This window comes from Cervus elaphus, chromosome 33 (genome assembly GCF_910594005.1).
Source record: "Cervus elaphus chromosome 33, mCerEla1.1, whole genome shotgun sequence".
Classification (NCBI taxonomy): domain Eukaryota; kingdom Metazoa; phylum Chordata; class Mammalia; order Artiodactyla; family Cervidae; genus Cervus; species Cervus elaphus.
Window position 1 is genome coordinate 7,408,138 of NC_057847.1, and position 18,174 is coordinate 7,426,311.

At 50.0% G+C, this 18,174-nt stretch overlaps 1 protein-coding gene and 1 pseudogene across 1 annotated transcript in view; both read left to right on the forward strand.

Moving 5' to 3' along the window:
- Window positions 1–18,174, forward strand: part of LOC122688479 (liprin-alpha-1-like) — a 363,309-nt gene that overhangs the window by 35,110 nt on the left and 310,025 nt on the right. The gene's annotated exons all lie outside the window — the stretch shown is intronic.
- Window positions 16,563–16,681, forward strand: LOC122688899 (annotated as a pseudogene).

The window sequence follows — 18,174 nt, forward strand, 5'->3', positions numbered from 1 at the left end:
CTGATGCTGGACTAGGGTCTGAGGCTGGGGGAATGTCTGATGCTAGACTCGGGTCTGATGCTGGGGAAGGGCCTGTTGCTGGGCGAGTGTCTGATGTTGCACTAGGGCCTGATGCTGGACGAGGGCCTCATGCTGGGAAGGAATGTCTGATGCTGTGGGGCGGTCTGATGATGGTGGGCAGCCTGCTCCCAGATGTACGCAGAGTTGTGATTATAAATCTCTATGAGAAAAAAAAAAACTCTATGAGAAATCTTTTTTCATACTTTCCTGACCACCTTTGTATGTTCTTTCTTTCTGAAGCATAATTGCTGTGCAATATTGGCTTGATTTCTGCCGTAAATCAACATGAATTAGCCCTAGGTGTGCGTATGTCCCGTCCCTCTTGAATCTCCCTCCCACCTCCCCTTGCTACATTCTTGTCTCTATGGGTATATGAATAATAAAGAGTGTTGACTAAATTGACATAAAAAGCTCCCACACACAAGCGTGCACACGCTCACTCCCTAGTGCATTCCCCTGGCCAGCCCGCCCGGGCACCCGCGGTGAGCCTTGACACCTGCGCTCTCTTCCCACCCTCGGCCCGCTGCCCTCGCCTCTGCAGGAGAGGGGCCCTGGCCCCGAAGGTGCTGAAGTGATGGAGCCTCTTGTCTCCGGATCCAAGGGCATGAACAGCCCGTCGGTCATCCTTTGGGGACACCTATACTTCCACATTCTAGCTTTCCATTCTCTCCATCCGTTTCTCTTACCAGAATGTCCATGTGATGACATGGGCTCCCATTACCAGCTCTGGCCTGTTCTCAGGGAGAGTCCAGCTTTCCCTCGGCACTCTTAAGTGGCAGTGGGAAATTTGGCTTCAGTACTTTATTGAAAGAAAGCAATAAATAATACTGTGATAAAAATTGTTCCAAAGTAAACTGTATGTACTTTCTCACATATTCAGGAAGTTCACAAAAGATTAAGAGAAAAACAGAATGGTAACAATGAACTGTACAGGTAAACTGAAGGCACTACCCACATGTAAAGAGACATGCCGTCTCTGTCTACCAAGCTATCAGCGGCATCATAAATAACACACCGTGATCTGAACGCATCTCTTGCTGGCTTTTTTAATGTGCCACTGAACAAGTAAAAGTTACATTTGCTACTTATACAATCCAGAATGGCTATGTCATCAAAATCTAAAAATGTATGCCTAGATCCATTCTTTAAACAAGTTTACAAACAGATGTAAAAAGATGGTTTACAGAAGAAAAATGAGGCCTTTGTCAGAGCTGCATCATGCTGTCTGTCTGTCGGGGATGTGGCTCCTTCACCATCCAGCACATCGGCTCCGCAGCGGGCGCAGGGCATTGTGATTGGTCCCCGAAGAGTCTCAGCAGAGAGGAGGGATCCGGGTCCACAGAGACCAGGTTTTGGGAGAGATTGTCATAGGCTTCTTCTAGTCATACTTTCAGCCCAGATTTCCGTAGAAGCTCACACTCAACACCCGTACTTTTACATCACTTCACACTGTAGACAAAAAGCATTTCTTGCTGGAAAAAGTACAGTTTAGGTCAGTCGTTAAAATGCGACCATTGGTTGAAATTAAGTTTGCTCATTTCAGAGTGATTGTTGGAGAGCTTGGTTACATTCTGGAAGGATAATGCACACCGTGTCATGATGGTTTTACAATCGCAGGAAAACCCCTTCTCTCATGGGTTATCATTTAAAAATCAAACAAGAATAATGACAATAAATGCATCATTTACAAAAGCCCTATGTTTGTTCATAGGCTTTATACAGACAAGCAGTACAGTACATTCATTTGAAAGACTAAAATCAGGTATCAGAAGATGAATTGATCTGAAAGGATATTTATAGCCTGAATATACAAGAATAAGTATCTATCTAAATGAAGTCATAAGTTTACATGAATATAAGAAACATTAAATTCTAAAATATTTTCTCTATGGTATGCATGAACTTTTCACTAATGAAAAACCCTGTAATGAAATCTCTTCAGGTCCATATAACAAGTAGTAACAGATTAAATTAAAGATTGCACTGCCGCGGTGGGAGGGACACCCGTGCCCAGGGACGCTAGGGAGCCTCGGGCCGTGGTCTGACCACTCCTGCGGCAGCGGGGCGCCAAGGTCACGTTCTCTGCCCCTGAGGGCTCTCCAGGGCCGACCTCCGCAGACCCGCCGACCCTCCACTCCCAGGGCGTGGCCTCCGTGCCCCCTCGGGACCAGGCCGGCCTGTGCTCACCCCGAAGCTCAGCAGGAGTGAGTCCTGACTGTGGCGGAGTCCAGCCTCTGCGTTCCCGCCACGCTGCCGGGTCCCAGGAGCGCGGGAGGAAGCGTGCAAACCCAGAGTGCAATTAGTCGTGGAACATCACACGGGCTGGAGGACACACACACTCACTCCCGCAGCAGCGCCCACTCCTACTCAGGGTCTGGGGAAACTTCTAGACGGTGGATGATCCAGAGAGAGCGAGCCTGGGGGCTGCCACGTGGGGGTCCCTGCCACCCGGGGTGGGGGTGGGGGCGGTCACACTAGAGCAGCAACGGCACATTCGATGACAGAAGCGCTGACATGGAGACAGCCACTGCACGTGACCAGCTGCCAGCCTCTCCTTAGACCTCCAGATTCACAGGGATGCATGACGTCTCTTCCAGCCCTCTGGACTGGATCTGTGAGAATGGGACGTGGGGAGGGACCAGCTACTTGTGGGTCAGTGGCCGGGCCCTCGTGGCCTGGAGCCCCGCGATCTGCTGTCCTGGGGGCCATGCCGCTCTCCACAGGCCGCTCCAGGGAGGGCAGAGCACGGGGCTGATCTAAGAAAGCGGAACCTCAGTCTCAGCCTCCCTCGGAAATGTCACCACTAATGTTGTTTTCTCATCACAGTACAGGCTGTAGGGCCCAATGGGTCGGCCCCGACCCCCAACTCCAAGTTGACTGGGAAATCTCCATAACCCGCTAGCAGAAACCCGCTGCCCCCAATTCAACATTTCCGTCTTCCCCTGGGCCCCTCAGGAACACATCTGATGAGTCTCTGGCCAGGGTTCCAGAGAGGGCTGAAGACAGTGGGGGCTGCTGATGGAGCAGGCCACCTATCTAAACCCTCTGATTCTAAGCGCCCCGGACACCTGCTGCACTGCGACTTCAAAAGCCTTGAAAACAACCCAGTTACACAGTTTATACCCTGCCTATCTCACGGGGTTTGTAAAAGGTCATCTGCCATATATTATATTCCCAACACCTCTTTCTAGGATTCTTTCTAATTTATCTAAACTCTAATGTCTATGCCAGCGTGTGCATCTGGCAGGGAAATGTTGGATTTATAATGAGGAGAATGGAAAATAAAAAAGCAAGCAGTAAGACTCTTCAATCGACTAAAGCTAAGCTGCAGTTAAGACTTGTACAAATGAGCTGCATGCTCCTTGGAAGGAAAATGCCGTTTAAAACAGGAGAGAGTCACTGGGTCTCCCCCACCCCTGGTTAAGCGTATTATTGAGTTCTGGTGAAGAGACGATGCTGCTTCCCTGTAAGCCCCCTCACCGAAAGTGCCCAGCTTAACACTTTGCTCTGTGAGAGCAAGTGAGAGCAAAGCTTATAAATCTACTCATGGGAAGGGCTAATAACAGGAAGAAAATGGCACCAAAGAGACCCTCCAGGCCCCGCTCCCTCGGGGTGAGCGCACACTCCCTCTGGGATCCCCCAGTGTGGCCGGCACCGCCAACCGGGGAGGAAGGAGCCCCTGAGACGCCGCTGTCATGGATGGGACCCTGGCGGCATGGGGGGCGCGTGCACAAGGCGTCTGAGCCACAGAGCCTGACCCCGGCCCAGGCTGTCTGGCCGTCTGTCTTGCCATCAAGTGGGGACACAGCGGCCCTGGGCACCCAGCCTGAATGAGCAGCGTTCTCTGGCAGAGAGGCCGTCAGAGGGAAAACCAGAGCTGGGTTTGAAAGGACAACTGCCAAGCCGGTGTACTTACGGCCCGGCTGAACTCGGGGGAGGACCTCTCTCAGCCTCACCTTCTTCCTTCGCCCCATCGACTGACAGCGTGCAGGGGCCCGAGGGTGGGGACAGCGAGGACGGGACCCGGCGGTTTGCAGGCAGAGACTCTGCGCACGCAGCAGCTGAGCCACAGACATGCTGTGGTCTGAATGTTTTCCTCCAAGGGGGCGCCCTCCTCAAGCTGTTATCATCATCCTTGGAAGTTACAGGACAGAAAACAAGACAGATTTTAAAACAAAGGACAAAAACAAAAAGCCACCAGCCCTTTAAATGGCCGAGTTTGCTACTGCACTTTTGTCCACGTGTATTTGACCCCATTCGTGATGACCATGTGACTGATTTGCCCAAACTGGGACCAGAGGAGCGTGGCAAGGGTGGGGTAACACGCGTGCCAGGACCCTGACTGCACCCTAACTGAACCACCCTGGTTGCCCGGGAGGACATTCCTCCTGACAGTTAGCAGGTTTCACTTCTCACTTTGGAGAAATCACATCTTGCTATATAATACAACACACTGTCATTTGCCATGGAAACATTTTCAAGCTGTAACCAGCCCTGTCTCACACTGAACAGAGCCCATGGATGCTTCTTCAGGTGTCCGAGTCTCCTTGTCACACTGACGTCTCCTTAACGTCCCATGAAGAGGAGAACCACAGTGTGGGGCTGAACGAGTCACGGTTGTGTGTCAGGGGAATTAATGTTTTGTGTGTTTTCAGTACACTTATGAAACAGTCCCCCAAGCACACAGGGCCTGGAATAGGGTAAGGCCATCCAGTTGCTCCCCAAAACACAACTCACAGACACCATTCCTAAGCAGAAACCAACGTTTCAATATAAAATAACTTTGAGGGAGACTAAAACTTAAATAGCAAAATTTAAATAGGTTTTCTAATGACTCAAATGAACTCAATCACACCAAGATGAGCTTTCAATGGACCATCTCCCCAACCGTATTTTTATCTTTACTTTCCTTCTTAGTAAAAACTGGAGATGAAAACGGCACTTCCATGCACAGGGCGATAGTAAGGATTAAGTGAATGAACCTGTGAAGGTACCTGGCCTCGTTCAGTAAGTTTTGTTACTGTTACTGCTATCAGTGATCTATTTTCTGAACGTTCGGGGAGGTCTTACCCTGTGTTTAATGGGGAATATCCGTTTTGAAATTTTATTTTATTTATTCTCGGCTGTGATGCGTCTCTGGTGCTGTGTGCACACTTTCTCCGGTTATCACGGTCAGGCTTCACAGTGCAGTGGCTTGTCTTGTTGTGGAACCCAGGCTCGAGGACACGGGGGCTTGTCACCTCATGGCGTATGGGGCCTTCCCAGGCCTGGGATCGAACTATTGTCCCCTGCATTAGCAGGCGGATGATTCTAACCCGCTGGACCACCAGGGAAGCCCTACAGCTAACGCCTTATTGAGAATCGCTCTGTTGTACTCAGGCGCTCAGAGCCACAAGCGCACAGCGAGGCACTGCCCCAGGGAGACCCCGCATGGACAGCCCACGTCCCCTCCGGCCTCCCCACCCGCCTGGCAACTGAAGTGCCTCTGCCTTCCTCCCGCCCCAGCGGAGAGGCTCCCGCTCCATCGTCAAGGACACCCCCTCCGGCCTGGGCACAGGACCATGCTGCCTCCTCACGTCCTTTGACGGGGGGCCAGAGCAGTGTTCTTCACACTCACAGGCGTGCACAGCGGGCCCTGCCCTTCTCGGCTCTGGAGTGATCGGCCGCCTGCAGCAGCATTTGTGAGTGGAACAGGACGCAGGGCACAGTCACAGGGAGATCCCCAGAGTCGTGGGGAAGTGCTCTCCCCTCAAGACACACAAGCTGCAGAGCGATGTGGGCCCGAGGGCAGCGCACAAGTTCTCTGGCCACAGAGGCCGGTCTCAGACACTCCTTCCCACCCCTCCCCGTAACGATGCGAGGCGTGATTTCTCCTCGGAAAGCACGTCCTGAGTTTTTCTTCCCAACAGGAAACCTCTGAGGCGGCTTGTACACTGGGAACCGAGAAATAGGACTGTACTAGCCTTTCATTCTGTGCTAGTTCATTCTGGCTTTCTTTTCTTTTCCTTTCCAGTTCTTTTCGGTCATAATTCAACCTTCACAGGCACACAATTCCACACTGCAAACTGTTTCTGTTTCCAAGAGAAAAAGAAAAAAGTTAGACCTGGCCACAGGCAAACGTCTCTCAGCCAACTAGTAAGAACTACTTGCACTGACTGACCTGTGAAAACTATCAACCATTTTCAGTTGTCCGCAAAGGTCTTTCTTGGTCAAGTGGTCCAGCATCCGCGTGTCCACAAGGCACTCCATGAGGCAGCTGCGGTACTGCCGGAGGCCCAGGCTGGGCAGTCACTTGGTGCCCATCCGCTCGAGGCTCACGTCCCTGTATGTGAGGGTCTGCTTTCAATAACTAAGGATGGTTAATTCAGGAAAAAACAACAAAAAAAACCCCATGGAAACAGTCACAAGGGCCATTTAAGTCATCTTAAAAATGGATTTTTTAACAATTACATATTCTCAAAGGCTAAGCTAAAGACAACATTGTTGCTCATAACTTCAAAATAATTTGATCTTTTATTTGCTACCTTTTAAATTTGCTGGCAAAGTTTTAGACAAAGAAACTACACCATTAGAAGTCTATGACTCATCTGTGGTAATAAATTTAACCTATCGACCAAACCATGATAAAACTGTAACTGACTGCACATTACTTCTCTGAAATAGCTTTTATATGTAATATAATAATATATCAACAAAGAATGACCATGACTCATGAACAAGTTTGAAGGATCAACCTAACTCTACTCACTAAAAACATCTCTGGCTGGCTTTAATTTTAGTTTGAACACTTTGTTTTCTAAATTTCTCTAGCAAAACATCTGCTCATTTCAAAGTCAGTTAAGTGATTTAAAAATAGGTTTAAAAAGAAGAGATAAGGAATACAAGAACTAAACTCGACTGAAAGAAGAAATAGACAAACCCACAATTACAGTCAGGGACCTCAATCTTCCTCTCAGTGACTCAATAACTGATTGAACAGGGAAGCCAAGCAGACAACCATCCAAGGTCAGTGAGGATGTAGAAGCTTTTAAACAATTCTCCAGGCTAGAATACTGGAGTGGGTTGCCAATGCTCCTCCAGGTGATCTTCCCAACCCAAGGATCAAACCCAGGTCTCGCACATTGCAGGCAGATTCTTTACCATCTGAGGTACCAGGGAAGCCCTCTTAAACAGCACTATCACCCAACCTGATCTCACTGAACACTTTATAGAGCACTCCGTCCAACAGCAGCACGATAACACTCTTTTCAAGGGGACACAAGACATTCTTCAAAAGACAGACCAATCTCAGCATACTTAAAGTGACTAAAATCATGCAAAGGATGTTTTCTGATCTCAGCAGAATCAAAATAGCAATTTAAAAAAACCCTGATATCCAGGAATCTCCCAAACATCAGGAAATTAGCATATGTCTAAAGAATTCATGTGGCAAAGAAGAAATCACAAATGAAACGGGAAATAATTTGAAGTGGATAACAGTGAACATACAATATGCTAAAAACTGCAGGACATGGTTAAATCAGCACCTGGAGGGAAACGGAGAGTATTAAATACTTACACAAATGAGAGAGATTGTGAGTCAATAGTCTAAGACTCGATCTTAAAACACTAATAAAAGAACAAATGAAATCCACAGTAAGCAGAAAGAAGAAAAAGAAAGAGCAAAAATCAATGAAATGGGAACCAGAGAAACAAAACGAAATGAAGAAACTAAAATCAGGTTCTTCAGAAGTATCAGTAAAATTGACTAAGCAGAGTGATGAAGAAAGAAGAGAAGACATAAACTACCAATGTCAAGAATCACAGAGGGAGCATCAGTACAGATCCTACAGACACTGGAAGGATAGGGCAAACTGTGAACAATGTTAGGCAGCTTAGATAACATACCCTACTTTCTTGAAAGACACAACCTATGAGAGCCACTCAGTAAGAAACAGATGACCTGGATCTATTAAAACTCAAATCTGTAGTTAGAAATCCTATCCACCCAGACACCCACACACACAAAATCTCTACCCTAAATGACTTTACCAGTGAATCCTAACAAACAGCTATGAAGAAAATCCCAGTTAACACAAACTATTCCAAAATAGTGACAAAAATAACACCCAACTCATTCTGAGGCCAGAATTCTCTTGATACCAAAACCACACAAACATATTACAAGAATATCAGTATGCCTCTGAGACACAGGTGCAAAATTCCTTAAAGACTCATCAGGAAATCAGTTGTCATTGAAAAGTACAAGGTATCATGACAAGCAGGGTTTATCCCAAGAACATAGGGTTAGGCCAACATTTGGAAAAAATCAGTGAAATCCACCACATCAATGGGCTGAAAATAAAAACCACAGTATTACCTTAAAAGATAGAGAAAAGGCATCTGACAATATTCATCATTGATATGTGGAAATCTTAGCAATCTAGGAACGGAAGAAAACTGCCTCAACCTCAGGAATAGCATCTATGAAACATGTAGAGCTGACATCATATGGTGCTTTCTCCCAAAGATCAGGAACAGAGCAAGGACGTCTGCTCTTATGTCTTTTATTCCACTCTGTACTGGAACTCCTAGCCACTGTAACAAGACAAGAAAAAAGAAATCGAAATCACATGAACTGAAAAAGCAATACAACTGTCTTTGCTGATGACATGATGATTAACATGGAAAATGAATCGACAAAACAGTTACAAGCATGAAAGTGAGTTCAGCAAAGTTGCAGTATACAAGGTCAACATGTAAAAATGCACTCTATTTCTAAATACTAGAAATAAGCCAGAAATTGACATTTTGAAGAATACCCTTTATTATAATGTCATCAAAACCTATGAACTCCTCAGGAATAGATCTAATGGAATATGTGCAAGATCTGCACAGTGACAGTAGACACCTGACACGTATATACATACACACCAAAGAAGGCACTTGACGTTCTTCAGTCCAAGAAGACTAAGGTATGTGCTGAGGAATTCCGTACGTTATGGAATTCTTGGACCTAATACTTCCTGACTACCAGCGTGGATTGTTTCAGAAATTGGCCTCTGATCTACTATTTACACCAAAAAAGCTAGAAGGAATCGTAAAAACTCCAACAAGAACACAAGTTCTAATAGGAAAAAAAAACCAACTTTCTATTAGAAAATACATTTCTATAAATAATCATGAGTGGAGATAAACATGAAACATTTTTACATCATCACAGTATCATGTGTTTTCACTCTTTCAATTACAACTCTCATCTCATAAGCCTGACACATAGAGCATGAATATGTGGTATTATTTTCTTACTTGTTGATTATGGATTTTTAAATAGACACAGAATGCAAAGACTTTGCTAAATAGAGGACTCCATGGAAGGAGAAGCCTCCTCATTTTTGTTCACTCATTATATAGTCTATTCACATTTTAGTGGTCGATAATATAAGTTCCTGGGAGGATCAGGCTCAGTCCCAGGGAGACCCACATCTCCTGGGCTGTCATCCCAGCCCGTGGAAAAAATGCACACAACAGGGCTCTCTCAGGGAAAGAGAACATTTGGCACAGAAGAGACTCTGTAGGGTCTGTTTTTCCATCACTGAAACGGTCACAAACACAAATCAGTTTTCTGAACTCTGAACAAGGTGAGAGTGATGGCATGGATCCCGTTCAATCCGGTACCACCAGTGGATAGCACAGTCCCATGCAGACCCCTGGGTGATGCTACTGGCTAAATTAAGACATTAAAATCTCTGACCACAGCTTGATGTCTTCTGCCGGAGAGCCCGAGGCCATCTCAAACTTCCCTTTGGCTCAGGAGCAGGTCACTGTGTGCCAGCACAGGGGAGATGCACGTTACGTCATCTGCCCTTGATGGCTTCACAGAAAGGGGTCCTTGCTTACGCTGAAGGCCAAAACTTAGCAATTCTGGCGTCGTTGACATGGCTCATCCTTATTTGGATTTCCATTGCAAAAAGCAAACGTTCAGCTTAATTTATATGTCAGCGTAATTCCCAAGATGCAGGCAAAGTTCTGCCTCTTAGTGTAAAATATACTGATATTTAAGCAACAGTGAAATGCGCTCTTTTCAATTCACTGATGGTCATTACTGACTGGATTAAATAATTAATGAGGATATTTATCTGGATCAGAGGCACAGAATACCTAAGTCAAGGTGCCGGGGTCCAGCCCCAGCAGGATCCAGGGGAACCCTCAGGATGAACGGCGTCGGTGAATGAGAGAGAGAGAGAGAGACAGAGAGAGAGAGACCAGACCAGGAAGGTGCGGCAGAGTCTGGCAGTTGCTTTATTTTTCACCATAGCCTTTATACCCTAAGTTGGTACATTTCTAAGGGGCAGATAAGCATACAGACTTAGTTTAACAACATCAGCTTGTCCTTCACAAAACCAGGTGTGCTCTGTATATTTTCTGTTTATGAGAGTCTTTTCCCATAGATTTTTTGTACATTATCTTCTGGCCTTGAGGTTAGCAGAAAACAGAAAATTGGGAGTCTCATGGTACAGCAAGTTGTAACATAATAGAAATACAATCTTGTTAACATAAAAGTCAGTCTTTTTGCAGAAGTTTTCAGTTAAATTTATGTAAAAAGTTTAACACACAAAGACTCTGTGTCTCTGGTGAGGCAGCCCCTGTTTAGCGCTCTTGGTTAAAATTAACAATTATCTTATTGTTTTTACACTAGGGCTAAACTCTTATTTTACTAGATCTGCAACTACATTAACAATAGTTTCTACTGCACAACCTCAGCACATTAACATCAATCTAACGTTGATCTAATAACCACTTTTAAAACAATATTTTTTGTATTTTTTAATAGGGCTTCTTCACCCCCCAAAGGGCTCTGTGCCTATTAGGGCCTTATTAATGGTCAATCTCTATGTATAATATCTTTTGGCTTTCAGGCCTGTTGACAATTTATGGCTTGCACCTGGTGCAACTTTAAGCAACTTCAGTAGCCGACCCTGTCTTTTTTGTGGTTAATCTATTTTCTTTCTATTAGGTGTCATCTCCATGGGAACTAGATAGGATTACATTTTTCACAGAACAGAAATGCAAAGGATTGCAAAAACAGCAGATATGGCACAAAATAGGCTCTTAGTCTAAAAGTTAATTACCTGCAAGAAGTCGCCAGCTAATCTCTATCTAAACTATTTTCTATTAGGCGTATATGTGGCTATAATATTTGTGGAGCTTTTCTCACCCCGCGAAGGGGCCTATGCTTAATAGTTTCTTTTGTTAGTGTACTGTGCTTGGGATGTTTAGAACAATCATGAGCATTTTGTGCAATGAGAGCACATATTTATCAAACAAGCCAGAATGCCAGCAAAAGGGATTGAATTGAAGCATTTCCTTCATCCCTGGCCCCTTCATAGGGTACCAGTGTCCAGGAGATTTATTAATTAGCTTTTAAGTTGGTCTTTATTCAGTGAAAGAAGAGCAGGTGAGCTCTCGGCAGGCAACACAAGAATCTGCAGCAGGGCAAATAAGAACAACAGCAGATAAAGGGGGAGGATATAGGGTAGGGTAGAGGCCGAGGCCAACCTGGAGGGTTCCTTATCCTAGACGGCCTTGCCTGTCAGGTATTTTCCTCATGACCTCGCCATGGATGGGGTCCCGGACGGCCTTGCCTGCCCAGTATTTTCTTCATGACTTTGTCACGGGCGGGACCCCCCATAACGGCTCCTGGCATCAAGGCGAGGGGGAGTTCACAGAATCATATTATAGCCACTTTGCTCTTCTGTTAAGTGATATAATTGGCTTTACTTCTGAAGCACAAATAGAGGGAAATGGGTGTTTCACCTCTCAGCTTGTGGTCAGGAAAACTCTGATTCAGAATTCCTTTGATTCTTTGGTTACACAGGTATCTTTCAGGGTCCATACACAGCACTGCCACTAGGGAGCCCCTCAGGGAAACTCCTGCCCACACCTGGTAGACTTGGACTTGTCGAGTGTCACAGAACAAAGTCGGTGGGGTCACAGGCAGGAAAATCACTGTTTTCAATCAAACTGTCTCAAAGCAAGGTTGCAAAACAGTTGTGACAGAGTTTTTGCTTTTGAGTTCAACTGGGGACCTACAAATTCAACATGTGCATTAAGCAAGAGTAGGCTCAATTTCTGAGAAGTCCATCAGTAGGAAAGACTTTGGAACACATAGGATTAGGACAGTCCACGGTAAATACCGACAGAGGCAGCGTCTCTATGGCAACTCTTGTGTTGGAAATTTATTTAAACATGATTTTCTCATTAGCAGATCTCGTAACTGACGCTACCCCACCGGGGACTGAAACACACCACCCAAGTAGCTGCCCAAGCCATAGGGCTTTGCAGGAAAGAACGTGTATCAAAGAGATTTATGTCCATGAGAATTAACTACCAGAGATGTTCAAAACTGTCCATGAGACGTTCTCTTTAATCTTGTGCTTTGCTTCGGCTAATGCTTTCAAACCGTTACCAGTATTCTGACTAAATCAAGGTGCTGAAAACATCAAGAAAAGTAAATTACAAATTCTCATCCTCCCATTCTTTTTGTTGCTATATATATAGTGAAGAATACATTACAGAAAGTCTCCAACCTGAGCCCAGCTTCCCTCCTCATCCTCCTGATGTTACTTGGTTAGGGATACAAAAGAGCAGAACGATTAGGACTGGTGAGTGGGGGACAGGAGCACCTTCACTCTGCAGGGGAGGGGCAACCGAACTTGGAGACAAGGGTCACAGGGTCAGAGCAGCAGGCAGCAGCCATGCAAAGGCCTCAATCCCAACATCTCATGCAAAGAGCGCCCCCCACCCCCACCCCGGCAAGCACACCCACAGAAGAGAACACTAGGCCCCAGGGCTCAACCGCGGTCCCAGAAGGGAGACAGGCATCGAGTCTGTTCTACAGGGAGCAAGTCTACCAACTTCAAGTTCCTGAAACAAACACAACGTGAGATTAAACATGGATTATTCATATGTTTAACCAATACCTAAGAGAGACACTGATCCAGAACAAATTGAATGTGAAACGACATTTTTGTTTTCCACCAAAAGCCGAGAACGGCCGCCCTGAGGTGGGGCCGCCCGGGGAGGGAGAGGAGCGTGCGGGCGGGACTGGCGGTTGGCGGCGTGGCCGTGAGTATCTCCATCTCCTGTGCTCACCAGACGTTTCCTGAGGTCTAGGGGGCCCCGGGACCAGCCACACCCCGGCCAGGGCAGCAGTGGCAGAGAGGACAGGTGGCAGAACCGGGAGCCCGGGCGCGGAGGGGCGGGCGGGGGCAGAGGCCGGCCCCCACCGCCCCATCATCAGCGCAGGGAGAACATGCCAGGCCTGCTCCTGGAACGACCCTGCCCTCCTAACACTGGGTCCCAGCCACAAGGAGGGAGCCCCAGCGCTTCGCATGCAGCGCTGACCGCCTGAGCCAGGGGAGACGGCGAGAGGACAGAACGCCCGGGGGGCGCCGCTGAGTGCAGGGAGGCATTCTCCAGGAGCTGTGAACGCCGCGCGCTTAGAAGGCTCTCGCCCAGGCAGGGCACAGCGGCCAGCTCTGGGTTCTGGGGGCACGGACCTGAGCAGGTGCCCGCCAGGGACTGGGTCTCTCTGTATCAGAGGAAGCTGCGGGGGCTCCAGCAACGGCACCCCGCGGCATCGCCGGCTGAGACAGCTGAGCCCCCAGGGGGCAGGCGGGCTCCTGGGGACCTGCTGTACCCCATCCCTGGGGGGCAGCCTCCTCGCGGGGGGCTGCTGCTTGTGGTCACCGCGGGTTAAACTCAACTCATAAGAAGCTCCTTTACTGAGACTCTTCATCAAACCTCCGGGGAACTCTCAGCACCTCCATTTCTCAAAAGGTGGCTCTGGTGAGCCCTCCGGGGCACAGAGAGCGGAGCAGATATGCTGAAAACAAGCGCATCTGTGCAGGGTGAGCCCACCACCGTCACGCTCGCACTTAGAGGCCAGACGGACGAGAAAGCCTTCACGCTTTCCGTGTGCAATGATCGTGGGCTGAGCCAGGGCAGCTCCTCAGGGCAGGTACGTCTGGGAGGCCACGTCTCCTCACCAGGGTTCCTCTCCAGAGTGGACATACCGAGCTTGGCGACTGGGCTGTGTCCTGAGTCCGCACTCGAGAAATAAGGAGCTGGCCGGCGCTGATCTCCTGGCGGCAATCCATGTTTGCACCAGATTTGCTTTAACTTTTCCAACGAGGAGGACCCTCTTACAACACTAAAGACAGTGTTGCGCAGAGCAATCTCTGTTAAATGCCCCATTATCTCACTGAAGTTCCTATACACATGCAGGGACTGAAGGAGGACAGGAAGATGGCAGAAGAGCAACCCGCGAGCCACTGCTGTGTCTGTGCACATCAACTACAGACTGCAAGGTAAGGACCGTATTTTACATAAATAGAAACACAGTTACAATTCAGATTTCCTTTTTAAGTTGCCTCCATAATTGGTTTTGCAATAGCAACAGATTCTCCCCTTTCTTCATAGCCATACGCCAACACGTATCATTTTTAAAAATCTATTAATGTCAGACAAAACCATCACAATGCTTCAGGAGTGACTTCAAGAAAACTCCAGTCAAGTCACAGTACTCAGGCAGGTGGGTTTAATAAACAAGTCCTAGGTAGATATCAATCCACCTCAAAGTGGGCAGTAATGTTGGAACACATCTAGGATTTCCTTTTTAAACACACGCTCCAAGGAAAGCAGTACTGAATTTACCAGAGGAACGGTGAAAAGAGGACATCACTGGACGGGAGTTCGCACAGCCAGTCTGGCCCTGCGGTCTGACGCTGGGGTAGCATCTGTCTGCTCGCTTGGCCCCTGTGTCCCTCGGGGAGGACACGGGCTCGAGAGTGCAGAACAGTGTCATCACCAGGACTGCCCGGAGCTGCTGCGGACATCCAGAAAGTTGCACTTGAAGAGTTCTTTAGAGGGCTTCCCTGGTCATCCAGTGGCTGCTCCCAATGCAGGGTCCTGGGTTCCATCTCTGGCCAGTGAACTAGATCCCATACACTGCAAGTAAGAGTTTGCACGCCACAATTAAAGATCCCATGTGTGGCAACCAAGACCTAGTGCAGCTTACAACAAAGAAAAAGGCACCACACGTTCTTTAGAAAGTGCCATAAAAGGCTATGAATGATTGCTTCTACGAAGCAAATAGTAAGAAATACGTGTATTAGTTGCTCCGTTGTGTCCGAGTCTTTGTGACTCCATGGACTATGTAGCCTTCCAAGTTCCCCTGTCCGTGGAATTCTCTAGGCAAGAATACTGGAAGAGGTCGCCATTCCCTTCTCCAGGCGATCTTCTCAACCCAGCCGTGGAACCCAGGGCTCCTGCATTGCAGACAGATTCTTCACCACCTGAGCCACCAGGGAAGCCCAGGAAATACGTAGACCGGACTCCTATGAATAAAGACAGGTGCCATTAGAGAGAAAATAACCTACTAGGTTCATTTAGTTCTATTAGTGCGCTTCTCCTTGGGAGTGAAAAATAAGAGTACTTCTGGAGAAACTGACAAAGCTGTGATTTATCTTAATAAAAGACTTCTGATGGAGATCTTGAAACCTGTTTCCTGAAAGAAATGAGTTATAAATATATTTCTTAAGCCTGGTGGCAACGTTTCTAATGACAGAATTCATCTCCCATGCAGCTCAATGAATCCCTGTTTTGAAACAAGAGAATGAATGAAAGCGTTGAGTGCAGCAGCCATGAGGTTCCCTACCATCACAGCTCACAGTAAGGCAAGAAGGATCAAAGTAACTGTTGTCTGTCTGTTTTAGCAGTTGGTGACAATCCAGTAGATCCTGTCTTCAATTCACGTAGAACTCTTTAAGGAAGAGTGTGAAGGCCCTCAGGAAGGTCCCGTGCTTGGCGGGCGGCGTGGGGACAAGGGGGGCCGCGGTGGGGCGAAGGGGTGGGGCTGAGGCACTGGGGTGGACCGCGCAGGTGGCTCGCGGTGGGTTTGGGCCCTGGGCAGGTGCCGGGCAGGATGGGCACTCAGGGCCCCGGCTGCGCTACGCCTACGCCCGCGGGAGGCTCAGAGGACCGAGGGCCGCGGTCCGCGGCGGGCCCGAATCAGACACCTCCGGGGCCACGTGGCCCTGAGCCTGGAAGGCGAGGGGGGCGGGGGGTGGGGGTGGGCGCGGGCGCCGACAGGGGGCGGGCCTGGAGAGGCCCAGGGCGGGAGGGCGCCGAGACCTCTGCGCCCCTCACCCCAACCCCAGGCCCAGGCATGCACGGCCAGCCGGCCACTCGGGGTCCAGGAAGCCCTCTGGGGCCCCGGGCCGGGCCAGGCGGGTTCTGGCCGGGCTTGGCGGTGTGCGGAGGCCGGGCGGCGTCGGGCGGCCGCCGGGCTGCCGGCCCTGGCCGACCGGAGTCCGGTCGCAGGTCGTGCGGCTCAAGTGCAGCCCGCGGCCCTTGGAGAGGTGTGGCCGGCTGGCCTGACCGGCAGGCAAGTCAGACCAAAAGGGAGGCGCAACGCAGGGTTCTTAAGGTTCTTAAGGCGCCTGGCTGCAGCCACCTCCGTCTAGGGCCATACCACCCTGAACGCGCCAGATCTTGTCTGATCTGGGAAGCGAAGCAGGGTCTGGCCTGGTTAGTACTTGGGTGGGAGACCGCCTGGGAATACCGGGTGCTGTAGGCTTCCTGCCTCCCCTGTCCTTTAGCCCTGGCTCCCCCGGCGCGGTTGGCCGCCCCGAGCCCCACCTGCCCCTGGCCCCTCGCCCCACCTGCCCCTGGCCCCTCGCACCCGGCGCGCTCAGAGCCGTCGCCTGCCTTCCAGCCGGCCGGCCAGCCGGCCTGCCGGCGGCCCTCGAAGACAGCAGCAGCCCAACTCTTGGGTCCCCGCAGCCCCAGCCCCTCCCCCGGTGGGTGGCCGGGGCCCCGACTCCCGCCGCAGGCCTGGGTTGCCTCCGGATTTGGCTTCCAGGAAACCAGATGACAGTCGGGTCTCCATCTGGGGCTCCCTTGGCATGCCTCAGGCAATCCCGGGGGCTGCCCCAGCCCGAGCCCCAGCCTGGTACTCCCAGGCGACCGTTCGCGCGCGCGCACACACACACACACACACACACACACACACACACACAGACACACACACAGACACACAAAGACACACACAGAGACACACCCCGCCCAGGACAGGTGAAGAGCTGCAAAGCACAGGGAAGGGAGACTCAGAAAGAGGGGAGAGAGTCCTAGTCTGGCAGAGACCACCCTCACAACCCTCACGTTCGGTTTCAAAAGCCCCGTGGTCCAGTGAAGAACAGGGCGGATGTAGGTAGAGTGGCGGCGGCGTCAGCCAATGCACAGACAGCGAGGGCGGAGCGCGCGCAGCGAGCCTCTGAAGGCGGGCGGGCGGCGTGCGACGCAGTCGGGCCCCCTACGCGCTGCGCCCGGAGCGGCGGTCGGTATCGGTGCTGGAGACGGCGGCGGCGACGGTTTCGTGGCGGCCGCGCGCTGCTCTCTGAGCGGCGGGTGGTGGTGCGGCCTAGCCCCTCACTCCTGACACTTCCCCTCCCCCAGCGCACCGCGGTAAGTCGGGGGCCGGGGTGGTGGAGGCCGGAGACCGGCGGGCTCCTCCTCCACTCTGGGAGGGCGGGTGGGCGGGTGCGCGGGGCGTCCCAGGCCCTCTCGGCGCCCCAGTCTCGCGCCCTAGCGCGCACCTTCTGCCCTGGGGGAGCGGGCCCCGAGGCCTGGCCCTTGAGGCTCTGAGGAGGGATTGCTCTCTGTGGGGTCTGGGCCCGGGGCTCTGGCGGTCAAAGCCTCCCTTGAGTGAGCGTTTCTCGAGCAGGTTGGACTCCTTCATTTGCCCTGCAGTGATTAGGTGGGCAGGCCCTCTGCGGGAGCAGCGCCTTGAAACCCCGAGGGAGGGTTTCCTCAGCACTTCGCTGATCACCGTGCGGGATTGGGCTTTCTTTGTTTTGGCTTCTCCAAGGAGAGATTTGCAACCCCAGGGGAGGGTGAGTGGGTCGGGAGTTTGTGAGCTTATGAAAACTGCATCTGAGAAAACTAAGGTCATTGAATGGAGTGAAACCTTACTTTTTGTTCTCCCACGTGTCCCGCGTAAAGCCAGGCGAGAAACGGTGTGGTTTCTGGATTACTTACTCTAGGCATAAGGACCTTGGAAATTAAGTCAAT